General features: G+C 32.0%; 1 long non-coding RNA gene across 1 annotated transcript; it reads right to left on the reverse strand.

The window, feature by feature from the left end:
• Positions 1 to 3,227: 3,227 nt before the first annotated feature.
• LOC127738718 (uncharacterized) lies at positions 3,228 to 4,731 on the reverse strand. The gene is made up of 2 exons (XR_008000147.1): positions 4,017 to 4,731; positions 3,228 to 3,484 (listed from the first exon to the last, which is right to left on the reverse strand). It is a non-coding gene; the product is annotated as an uncharacterized LOC127738718 (long non-coding RNA).
• Between the last annotated feature and the right edge of the window lie 9,113 nt (positions 4,732 to 13,844).

Consider the following 13,844-nt stretch of genomic DNA (forward strand, 5'->3'; position numbering starts at 1 on the left):
ACAAAAATTCAATATTTCAAAAATAATTGAGAATGGAAACAAGGAATTTGTCATAGAGACATCAAAGATCAGAAAACAGCACAAGGCCACCAGTGGGTTTTCAACGCATTCACAAAATCATGCAACCAGAGGCCGGCTTCAGCTGGCCCTTAACAATAAGGTACAATGTATACTTCAATGGTGAAATTAATAATTATATATCTACAAACAGGTCTTTAAGATCTTGAAATAATTTACGCATAAGTGACAATTTGCATTATTGGTTCTTTTGTTATATAGACATATAGAGTGGAAAACCTTGTTTGTCATTTTAGCTTTTTATTCATTACAGGTTGTATATTGCAACAGCAAAAAAGGACACAAATTTCATAAAAGACTACGAAAATATGACCTTACACTGCAAGAATTTGAAGATGATTTGAAGAGTGGAGATCTAAAAATAATGTAGGTCAATGTGTTTTTATAAGATAGATTAATTTAAAAAAAAAAAAGAGTTCACTGGATACATTTATGCTCTTCATTAAAAAACGGATGTTTTGACATATTTTACTCAAAGTAAACTAGTTTTATCAAAACTTACTAATACTTCTAAATTTAAATTTTAATTACAATGAATAATACAATTGCACAGAATTAGGGTGAACCTATTTAATCTATCCAAATTAGATAAAAATAAACAGCGGCGCCATGAGCGCATGATACGCCCTTCGTCTTGTGTGTGAATTTTTATGCAATAAGCATAAATAGTTTCTGACATACGGCGTGACATGCGAAAACCCCCTTTTTTTTTACAAAAAACTCAATATCTCTAAAATAAAATTTGAATAAAAACCAAAAAGTATACAGATCTTTAGATTAATATAACTAAGAAGTGTGTAAAATTTTAAGCAATAATCATAAATCGTTTTTGAGATACGGTGTGACATGTGAAAAACCCCTCCCCCTTTTTTTACAAAATACTCAATAACTCAAAAATAAAATTTTGAATCATCACCAAAAAGTATACAGATCTTAAGGTTAATATAACTAAGAAGTGTGTAAAGTTTTAAGCAATAATCATAAACTGTTTTTGAGATACGGCGCGACATGTGAAAAACCCCTCCCCCTTTTTTAACAAAATACTCAATATCTCTAAAATAAAATTTTGAATCATCGCCAAAAAGTATACAGATCTTAAGATTAATATAACTAAGAAGTGTGTAAAGTTTTAAGCAATAATCATAAATTGTTTTTGAGATACGGCGCGACATGTGAAAAAAAACACACACCTGTTTTAGTTACTAAGTCCCGTAACTCAAAAAGTTTTAATCTTATTTTCACCAAAAAGTATACAGATCGTTTGACCATCATAAGAAACAACTATGTTAAGTTTCATGAAATTTGGATAAGTCATTCTCAAGTTACGGTGCCACATGTTTACGCCGGACAGACAGACGGACAGACAGACGGACGGACGCCGGACATTTGTATACCATAATACGTCCAGTCAAAAATTTGACGGGCGTATAAAAAATCAGTTCTTGTAATTGTCAAATGATAAATTTTTTTTTTTTTTAATTATAGTATACAAAACTATTTACTATAATTGTAACCTACCATTCATAGTTGATTTTATATATTCTTATTTTCAGAAACTAATTTCAAGAAACAGACTACAGAAGAAAAGTGCCATTTCATTACATGTGAGCAACCAAAAATAAACTTGAGTTACCTCTCTTTGATTAAACACTTTTAATGGAAAATGCCTATCTTATCAGATTTTGAAAAGGTTAATACTTCATTTAAAATTGCCAACCAATGAAATTGCTAGGTTTTTTTTAGACAGGTGAAGGTCATCAGATATTGAATTTTTGAAGGAAACACATAGGTATTGGACTTTGATTTTTTTCCTGACATAGCTACCTATTTTCTTACGTGAATTCTAGGAGGAACCCAATTTCTAATTCATTAAATATTTAATTTCCTTTAGGTCAGTGGGCATGACTCCTTTCCATACACATTCCTCTATTTAAATTGCCATCGCTTTTAATATAATTCGACGTCTATTGACAGAACGGGTTAATTTTTTCTCGATATATATCGTCATATTTTGATTCTAGGTTGCAGTCTTGTAATTGATTGCTCCATAGGCTTACATGCAAAACAGCTGATCTTCAAAAAATTTTTATTCAAAAATGCTACATAGAAAATTTTTTTTGTGTACAGATCATGCATTTAGTAATGTTATACTATGACTTCATGCAAAAATAAAATGCTTCGCTGGGCGCAGCTTGATACGAGGGGGCAAGTATGGACACAACATTCAAGCTTGATACAGCTCTGAATTTGGATTGTGATTAAATATTTGACACAGCATAGGTTTCTGACACAGAAAGAATGTGGTCTAAGAACTTGAATTTTTTTAATTTACCTATTATGGTCCAATGTCCAAAATCAAAATACATGGTTAGATTCAGCATATCAAAGAACCCCATATATTCAATTTTTGTTGAAATCAAACAAAGTTTAATTTTGGACCCCAACTTGGACAAACTTGAAAACTGGGCCCATAATCAAAAATCTTAACAGATGATTAGATTCAGCATATCAAAGAACCCCAAGAATTCAATTTTTGTTAAAATCAAACTAAGTTTAATTTTGGACCCTTTGGACCTTAATGTAGACCAATTTAAAAAACGGGACCCAAAATTAAAATCTAAATACACGGTTAGATTTGGAATATCAAAGAACCCCAATAATTCAATTTTTGATGAAATCAAACAAAGTTTAATTTTGGACCCTTTTGACCTCAATATGAACCAATTTGATAGCGGGGCCCACAAATAAAAAATCTAGATATGGTTAGATTCAGCATATCAAAGAACCCCATATATTCAATTTTTGTTGAAATCAAACAAAGTTTAATTTTGGACCCCAACTTGGACCAACTTGAAAACTGGGCCCATAATCAAAAATCTAAACACATGTTCAGATTCAGCATATCAAAGAACCCAAGAATTCAATTTTTGTTAAAATCAAACTAAGTTTAATTTTGGACCCTTTGGACCTTAATGTAGACCAATTTAAAAAACAGGACCCAAATTAAAAATCTAAAAACATGGTTAGATTTGGCATATCAAAGAACCCCAATAATTCAATTTTTGATGAAACAAACAAAGTTTAATTTTGGACCCTTTTGACCTCAATATGAACCAATTTGATAGCGGGGCCCACAAATAAAAAATCTAAATACATGGTTAGGTTCAGCATATCAAAGAACCCCATATATTCAATTTTTGTTGAAATCAAACAAAGTTTAATTTTGGACCCCAATTTGGACCAACTTGAAAACTGGGCCAAAAATCTAAAATCTAAATACATGTTTAGATTCAGCATATCAAAGAACCCCATATATTCAATTTTTGTTGAAATCAAACAAAGTTTAATTTTGGACCCCAACTTGGACCAACTTGAAAACTGGGCCCATAATCAAAATTCTAAACACCTGTTTAGATTCAGCATATCAAAGAACCCCAAGAATTCATTTTTTGTTAAAATCAAACTAAGTTTAATTTTGGACCCTTCGGACCTTAATGAAGACCAATTTAAAAAACAGGACCCAAAATTAAAAATCTAAATACATGGTTAGATTTGGCATATCAAAGAACCCCAAGAATTCAATTTTTGTTAAAATCAAACTAAGTTTAATTTTGGACCCTTTGGACCTTAATGTAGACCAATTTAAAAAACGGGACCCAAATTAAAAATCTAAAAACACAGTTAGATGTGGTATATCAAAGAACCCCAATAATTCAATTTTTGATGAAACAAACAAAGTTTAATTTTGGACCCTTTTGACCTCAATATGAACCAATTTGATAGCGGGGCCCACAAATAAAAAATCTAAATACATGGTTAGGTTCAGCATATCAAAGAACCCCATATATTCAATTTTTGTTGAAATCAAACAAAGTTTAATTTTGGACCCCAACTTGGACCAACTTGAAAACTGGGCCCATAATCAAAAATCTAAACACATGTTTAGATTCAGCATATCAAAGAACCCCAAGAATTCAATTTTTGTTAAAATCAAACTAAGTTTAATTTTGGACCCTTTGGACCTTAATGAAGACCAATTTAAAAAACAGGACCCAAAATTAAAAATCTAAATACATGGTTAGATTTGGCATATCAAAGAACCCCAATAATTCAATTTTTGATGAAATCAAACGAAGTTTAATTTTGGACCCTTTTGACCTCAATATGAACCAATTTGATAGCGGGGTCCACAAATAAAAAATCTAAATACATGGTTAGATTCAGCATATCAAAGAACATCATATATTCAATTTTTGTTGAAATCAAACAAAGTTTAATTTTGGACCCCAACTTGGACCAACTTGAAAACTGGGCCAAAAATCAAAAAATCGAAATACATGTTTAGATTCAGCATATCAAAGAACCCCATATATTCAATTTTTGTTAAAATCAAACAAAGTTTAATTTTGGACGCTTTGGACCTTAATGTAGACCAATTTGAAAACTGGACCCAAAATTAAAAATCTAAATACACGGTTAGGTTCGGCATAACAAATAAATAAATGTGGTCAAAGATTTTACAAATCTAATGCGCCATACTGTGCAATTAAAGATTACTTCTTGAAATTTTTCAATATTTGAAATTTGAAAAAAAAATAATATTTGAAGAATAATTCTTTTTAATTTCTGAAATCTGAAATGAGAAAAAATTTAACCCCCACAATTTCTTTTTACCCCCCCCCCCCCCTTTTTTCCCCCAAAAAATTCTTTTCCTCAAGATATGGTCACAATCTCAATTCAAATTTCCAATGGAGTTTGCAACCATAATTACCCATTTAAATTTACCATAGTGCTAACTTAATCTATTTTGTAATAGAATTTAAAATATAGTGTCAAATCTTTCATATGGATTTTTTTGTAAATAAAAAAGATGCAATATTTGCAGATATTTTTACTGGTCTTCCTTTATAAATATGCATTTCTTTAAACATAATTTAAAAGCAGTGTAAGGGAGGTAACCAAAATGTTGTATTTGGATTACCTCCCTTACACTGTTTTAAATTATCTTAATTGTTCATTAACCATTACTTTATACGTAATTTAAAAGCAGTGTAAGGGAGGTAATTTCAATGATGTATTTGATTTATCTCCCTTACACTGCTTTAAATTATGTTTTGTACTAAAGTATTTGTCCATTAACCAGGACAACCTTGTTTTTCCCCCTTTTTTGCCCCTAATTCCTAAAACGGTTTGAGCCATAACCCCCCAAAGCAAATCCTAACCATCCCTTTGTGGTATGGAAACTTGTAGTATAATTTCAGAGAGATCCATACACCATTCCACAGTTATTATCTGGAAACTAGAAAATGCTTATTTTTGGCCCCTTTTTGGCCCCTAATTCCTTAACTGTTGGTACCATAACCCCCAAAATCAATCCCAACCTTCCTTTTGTGGTATTTAACCTTATGGTAAAATTTCAAAGAGATCCATTCACTTAAACTAAAGTTAGAGTGCGAAAACCAATGTGTCTTCGGATGACGATGACGACGCCGACGCCAACGTCATACCAATATACGACCGCAAAAATTTTCTCTTGCAAGTGAATAATTCATCAGCCAAGTTTGATAGCTTATTTTGACAATATTGAACAAAACTGGCTGCTGGAAGCTAATTATTTACTGGAGACATTATAAAAATCTTCATTTGTTGTCAAATCCAGTGACTTGCTCCAACATAGCTTAAATATTTCTGGGGGTGAAAATGTTGTGAAAACATGAGAATTTTATTTCAATTTTCCTTTTGTGGGTTCCCATGCGAAATTAGATGAATAGGTATCAACAGTTGCCTTCAGTATGCCATGGATTTGGCCATTTCAGGACCAAAAATTATTCAGGAATAAATTACAGTGGTATATCCTTTTCTTTGATTCCCTATAAAGCCAAATTTTGTTCAAATCTATTTCTTTTGAAACTCTTGTGAACATTTGACTGTGTACTCTTAAGATAACTTTTGCGCAAGACATTTTATTCAGGCTGCATCAACATAAAATGCATAATTTTCAGGGATTTTGTGATTATGAATATTTTGAAGAAACCATGCATGGTTGGTTGTATGCTCTATTTTTCAACACATTGCTATGTATTTTAAACAACATACACCAAGTTCCAAAATGAATCACATTTCCTAATTAAATATAAATCATTGCACAGAAATTTACCAATGAAAAATAATATTTTGTTCATTTGCATGTCCATGTAAACAAGGGTATAAATCAAGGTAATCAATTAGAATTAAACTTGTATCTTTGGTCACTAATGTTTATAACTTCACAAGATAACAATTTTCAGTGGGATAGAAAACTGAAATCAAAATACAACTGACCAGTGACATTTCTGAAATATAAGAGTTAAGTACCCTGTGTTAGATTAAAGTATATAGGTTTTTTTCTTCAGAGACATAGTGCACATGTCCAATAGGCCTGGTGCAAATAATTGATAACAGATAGTTGCATATATTTTTGCTTTTGCATATATTGCTGTGCTTTTCATATTGGCACATATCATTCAAAGCAATAGCACTGCTAACATTGATGACAAGACTATGGATTTCCTATAAGAGTTTGTAAAGAATTATCACCAGCTGTACAGCTTAACCTCAGGAAACAATATGCAATTGGTTCTGAATTATTTCAGGTGGAGTAATACTTGCAAAGTAAATTCACGATAAGTGTCCTAGATAACTTTGAAATCTATATCCCTTTTGTTTTGAAATGCAGAAATTTCCTTATTTTTTTTGGGAATGTCATTGAGTGTACTAAGGCTGATCATGATAAGGAAAAAACAATGAAAGGGGGGGGGGCCTTCACAACAATACCTCCTTTTGGTACTTCTTCTTCTTCACTGTCTAGGATGATACAGCTGCCTCCATGTTGTACACTATCTACATCTAAAACAAACAAGCATAAAAATCTTGAGGTTCAATGAAGCATGTACCGGTACCACTCATCTGGATACAGGTATATATGATGGACAATTAATGGCCTTCACAATATAATGAACATTCATTTACTCTACTGAGTATGGTGTCAATGTCTGGATAACATGACTTGTAAACATTTCTTTGCCTCTAATAAAAAATGAATAAATATCTGCTGGATCCAATTGATCATTGACATTAGTCCTCTACAATTCTGTGAAACCCTTAATATCAAAGACAATTTAACATTTAAAATCTAAATGATCTGCATGTTTCTTAATCAGGAAATAAAAAAGAAAAATTTGTTGTTAGTTTGCACTAAGGTTGTTTGAAATAAGGAGATTGCTTCAAATGAATACCTCCTTCGATTGTTCTTTTTTTTTACAGTCTACATCCTAATCTCAAAAATAAGAAGTTACATGCAGGCTCCATAAAATTCATTTCAGATTTAATTTTTGGTAAAAGAACAAAATTATATTGCAGAACTTGGCCACGCAGGTAGAAAGAAATTTACAGACATAGCTCCAAATATATACAGTCATGGGTCACTTTGGGCAAACCACATTTTTTATGGTTTGCCTAATCGTCACAGTATTAGCAGTAAATTGATAATGTGCACACAATGTTCATCAATTATTTTAATTGGACCTTATTCCTAATTGAAGGCAGAATTATACAATGCACTATGGCTAACCATTTTTATACATATACCAGAAATACAATGCTATTTACCATCTGTGGTTTTCACGTCAGATTGTTGGTCTGTTTGATGTCTTCTCTCTATTTCCTGCATTAAAAATTTATGGTCAGAATGTTAGAACTTTATTATATGAAGGCATACAAGCACAGCAGATCCAACATTTCCTCTCTTCCATCTTCAGCTTTGGCTTACTTTTATTACTAAGCCAAACATATATGCCGCTGACCATGGAATTTTCTTCCAAAGAGTCCATATACCGTTCACACATTTGATAAATGGAAGCAAATGTGGTACTGAATGTTGAAAGAGGATTTCTTCAAAAGAACTCCTATGACACTAATAAAATTTTCTTCAAACATACATCAGGATTTTAAATATTTCTTCACCTAATGTTATATTATTTAATTTCATCCCTTCAAAACAACATGATAATTTGAGTGTGAATATGAAAATAATTCAACTACAACAATTCAATAAAAATTCTGAAAAATATTTTTAATGCGTATAATTATGAAGTATTAAGCTAATTAAGTGTTTAAAAGTCCCAAATGGGTTCAAGGTATTGCATTTGAACTGTAGTAATATAAATACCTGACATGAAATGCAAGTAAAACGTTGAGGGGGTTCTGTGCCTGAAAATCCAAGACATTGAGGATGAAACCACTCCCAACATTTTTCACACTGCCAATACAGCTTCCCGTCATTCTTTTTCTTACATATACAATATGTTCTCTTTCCAGACGAAAAATCAAAACATGAATCTCTTCTCTACAAAAAAAGAAACATTTTACAGCTAATGGTTAATGATCTTAACATATTTTACACCGACATAAACACTGTTCAAATACCTTGATAATTCCTTACTTTTATTTGTTATCCTGTCTCAAAACTTACCAGACTTTTGCCAATGTCCTACAGTCAGTAAATAGAAAATTTTGAGTTACACAAGACTGAAGATAAGTCAGATGGAATATAAAAGTTAACATAAATAAAAAGGGAAATATTACAACATTAAAACATGAGATTCAAGAAAAACTGACATAAGCGATTGACCATCATTGTATTTTTCAGCCAAACTGTATGTTTGTTTCTCTGTCTTTAATTCATAAAACTATGCACTCTACTTTACAAACTTATAACTGATCATGTGTATAAATGGGTGTTGACATGAAACATGGAAGTTATAAAGCTGTTAAACACAGAAAGGGATATGGCTACACTTTACGGTTCTATATTTAGAAACTGCCGGCAGTGTAGGTTTCAAAAGACTTGAAAGCCTTCTTCAACCAATGAAATGATTCTTTACAGACATCATTGACAAATTCACATAATAATTTTTGTTCGATTGAAGTGAAATACATCCAAATCTTACTTCACTTACTCTTTTCTTAGTTGTTCTCAAGTGATAGTGCTTTGAAGAAGGAACTTTATCTGTATCTTTTTCATCATTTGAGGATGATATGCTGGCTGATACAGGTGCAGCTACATTTTCTCTATCAGAATTAGAGGTTGCTGCTGACAATTGTGCAGTTCCTTCAATAATAGAAAATAACTTGTTTCAAACAAGAACACTTCTTCAATTTTCTGAAATTTCAAATTTGGTAAGTAACAAAACTAGAGGCTGTTAACAGCATGGGTCGCTCATCTTTATCTACAACAACGGGCACTTTTTTTTTTTATAAAAATCATCATTAAAGGGGAATAACTATTAAGAATTAACTGACAATTTCAGTCATGTTCCCATATTTGTAGATCTTATTCAGCTGATAATTTTTCATTTTTTAAAGTTTATATTCATCTACCATAGTTTTAATAAGCAAAAATGAAAAAAATTGTTAAATATTATCATTTAAGGGCAATAACTCAAATAACAGGTTGACTGAAGATTTCAGTCTTAATTACTTACAAGTGGAACTTGTCTTGCTGATCATTTGTGCTATTTCAAGTTTCTATCTATCTATTAAAGTTTTAAAGATAAAAGGCAAAAACTGGAAAAATTGTCATTTAAGGGCAATAACTTCAATAAGGAAACGACTAACAATTTCAATCATGTTGATTTATTTGTAGATCTGAGTCTTTCTGATAATTTTTGCTATATAATGTTTCTATTTAACGAATATAGTTTATAAGAGATTGGGCAAAAACGTAATAAAATCGTCATCATAGGGAAATAATTGTAATAAAGACCAAAGATTTTGGCCACTACGACTTATTTAATTTTGTTGATCTTGTCTTGCTGATCATTTTGGTTTAATTTGGCCCGGCACTTTCAGAGGAGAAGATTTTTTAAAAAGTTAACGGAAGACAAACGACATATGCGAAGTGATTAGAAAAGCTTACCTGGCAGAACAGTTTGTTTGGTTAAGGAATATTAATTTTGTTTGTTTTTCTGAAAAGTAAATTTTAGGTATGCTACGTATTGTAATGAGAGAAGCTTACATCCTGCTATTGTTATTATTAGATCAAATCGTTATTATAAACATTAGTGCAAATGTTTGATAAATTGGCACACAAGGCTGACAGTAACAGTAAGACGGCACAAACCAAGACATATAACTTAAGTACTGTCAGCGTAAAAATTGAAAAAATGGAATGGACACAAAACATTTTGAGCAATGTTTTTATAACCAACAATAACATATACAGCAATTGAAAGTTCATTTTGGACTAACAACTTGCATATACCATTTACTACAACCTTATGACAAGATTAAAAATTAATAAACTGCTTCGCTGAGCGCAGCTGGATACGCCCGCAGAGGTCCAACCTTGATACAGGTCTGAATTTGGATTGTAATTAAATATTTGATATATTATAGGTTTCTGAATAAATGTAGTCAAAGAACTTGAAATTGGTTATATGAAAGATTTCTTGCTGTTGTGCAATACACTGTGCTGTTGCGCAATACCAAGTAAATCTGTTGTCAGAGTATAAACAAATAAAATTGTATGATTCGGAAACGTAAAATTGAAAATTTATAAAAATCAAAAGGGACCTCAGGTCAATAAATATGAACAATTCACAAAAGTTTCATGCAAATTGATGAAATTTTTTTTTGAGTTATTGTCCGAAAACTGGAAAATCCCCCTTTTTGTAATGAATAAAACCCCATAAATCGGAAACGTATATTCTGAAATTTATAAAAATCAAAAGGGAGCTCATGTCGATAGAAATAAACAATTCACCAAAGTTTCTTGCAAATTGGTAAATTGTTTTGGAGTTATTGTCCGAAAACTGGAGAATCACTCCATTTTTAATTAATAAAACCCTAACTCGGAAATGGTAAATCTGAAATTTATAAAAAACAAAGGGGAGCTCACGTCAATAGATATAAACAATTCACCAAAGTTTCATGCATATTGGTTAAAGCGTTTTTGAATTAATGTCCGACATGTTGACGATGGACGGACGGACAGACGGTCAACGGTATACCATAATACATCCCGTAAACGGGTGTATAAAAATTATATTTACCTCTAACATAACGAGCTTTAAACAAAACAAATGATGCCAATTTCTTTCTATATCTGTTTAAGTCCTGTCTGGTCATGTTGAAAACTAATGGTTTTCCATGAAGGAAATGTTCAGCAATCTGTAATATTAACTTTCATAAGTGATATTGTTGATGTAAACACACAAATACTCACCCAGCAGAGCTGCATATGGGTCTGCACATTTCAAAAGATCAAAATCAAAGTATAAAACAGAAAGGAGGAACTCAAAATGGTTATTCATGAAATGGATAATGATGATTTAAAAACAGTTGATGAAAGTTTACAGACTCACAATAAAGATATTCCACAGTGACATATTATATTCATAATACAAGATGCACCCCTCTACTGACATACACAGTAGTAAGTTTTCAGGTTCAAATTTTAAAGTGGTAGGAGGAGCTAAATACAAAAAGATCATTAATTAAAACTTTCAAATTCATTACCTGTAACAATACTGCTATAATCTTTTTCAATATGCTGACATTATCTGTATCCCATTATTTAGTACCTAACGCCTCTAATTAACTATGAAATTAACCTTTATCAATTTGGTGTGTCCCAAGTGCTTTCACATGGTTCCACATAACATTTTTTCATGCATGCTCATTACTTGTTTGAATGTGAAAACCATGAGGGTGGTAAAAATGGACATGTCAATGTCAACCACCATGTTATTGCTTCACCCCTTCAAAAGGAAAGCCCAAATGAAATAAGTTAAAAGCCAATGATATATAAAAAGCAATGGGATAAAGGACTCCACTTTGCCCCAAAATGCTGAACACATGATACACTAAAAGAGTTGTAACTATGGCTTATTTGAAAATAGTGCACACACACTTATACAAATCTTACGAATGTATGTAATGCATTACTGTGACCATAAACTTGTTTTCAAAGTAGAATCAAAGTTATTATAAAAATAAGACAAATACTGACTCTGGATATGTCTCACATGGTGTGGTCATGGTGACAGCCTTGCGTTTTATAAAACTCATAAAGTTGTAATTCATAGTTGAAGGGGAAACAAATCAATTAAAGAACCTTATTGAGTGCGCTCACATACCCCACGTCCCCACATTGTCATTGGAGAAATAAAATAAGTGTAAGAAAAAAAAATTGTATCAGAAAAAAAAATTGAATCATAATTTCCTGTCAATATGCACATCTACATAGTATGTCCTTATTATCTACACAGTTTCATGAAATTCTGTTGTTTGGTTTGAGAGGAGTTGCGATGACAAAAGGTTGCAGTAGTATATTGGGCAAATAAGTTCAAAGGGGCGTAACTCCTGGAAAAAAAATTGAATCATAATTTCCTGTCGATATGCACATCTACGTAGTAAGTCCTTATTATCTGAAAAGGTTTCATGAAATTCTGTTGTGTGGTTTGAGAGGAGTTGCGATGACAAAAGGTTGCAGTAGTATATTGGACAAATAAGTTCAAAGGGGCGTAACTCCTTGAAAAAAAATTGAATCGTAATTTCCTGTCGATGTGCACATCTACGTAGTATGTCCTTATTATCTGAAAAGGTTTCATGAAATTCTGTTGTGTGGTTTGAGAGGAGTTGCGATGACAAAAGGTTGCAGTAGTATATTGGGCAAAGAAGTTCAAAGGGGCGTAACTCCTGGTAAAAAAATTGAATCGTAATTTCCTGTCGATATGCACATCTACGTAGTATGTCCTTATTATCTGAAAATGTTCCATGAAATTCTATTGTGTGGTTTGAGAGGAGTTGCGATGCAAAAATGTTGCAGTAGTACATTAAAGTAAATAAGTTCAAAGGGACGTAACTCCTAGAAAAAGAATTGAATCGTAATTTCCTGTCGATATGCACAACTACATAGTATGTCCTTATTATCTAAAAAGGTTTCGTGAAATTCTGTTGTGTGGTTTGAGAGGAGTTGCGATGACAAGAAACAGGACTGACGGACTGACGGACTGACAGACTGACGGACTGAGGGACTGACAGACTGATGGACGGACAGACGGGTCAAAAACATTATACCCTCCGCAACTCGTTGCGTGGGGTATAAAAATCAAAACAATGAATAGGGTAGTTAAAATTTAACGATCAGTTATCCTTATAAAAGTTAATTCAAATAAAATGCAGAACAAACTGTTGAGGGCTAGACAGAAATTTACATCTGCCACTTAGTAACAAGGAACAATGATCATGACAGACACTGCTATAAAATGTCAAACTGACCTTTAGGATATATATGCCACATGATGCACCATCATTCTGCTTAGCATGTTGAGGTGAATGCACTGTCCATGTCTTTAACGGTCCATCCAGTCCTTCTCTTGACCTCAATTGAAGGAAGTTACTAAGCAGAAAAACAGAAAGTGGACGTTTTATGTACATAACAAATAATTTATAGAACAATATATCAGTAATTGGAATTAATTAAGAACATTAGTGCAACCATGGTTTATGTTGGTATAGTAAGGATAAAACTCGTATCATATTAGTAAGTATAGTGTAAGCTTTTGTCAATACAGAATCCTTAATCATTGGCAATGTTAAATACACATCAAATAAGATCATCTACAAGGGTTGCGGATGCATCATTTTACTGTCACAAACCCAATAGTATTATGAAATCTCTTAGAAGTTTAAAGCCTCATTTAAATGGTATTGAATTTATCAAC

The sequence above is a fragment of the Mytilus californianus genome, unplaced genomic scaffold (assembly GCF_021869535.1).
Source record: "Mytilus californianus isolate M0D057914Y unplaced genomic scaffold, xbMytCali1.0.p SCAF_4, whole genome shotgun sequence".
In the NCBI taxonomy this organism is placed as follows: domain Eukaryota; kingdom Metazoa; phylum Mollusca; class Bivalvia; order Mytilida; family Mytilidae; genus Mytilus; species Mytilus californianus.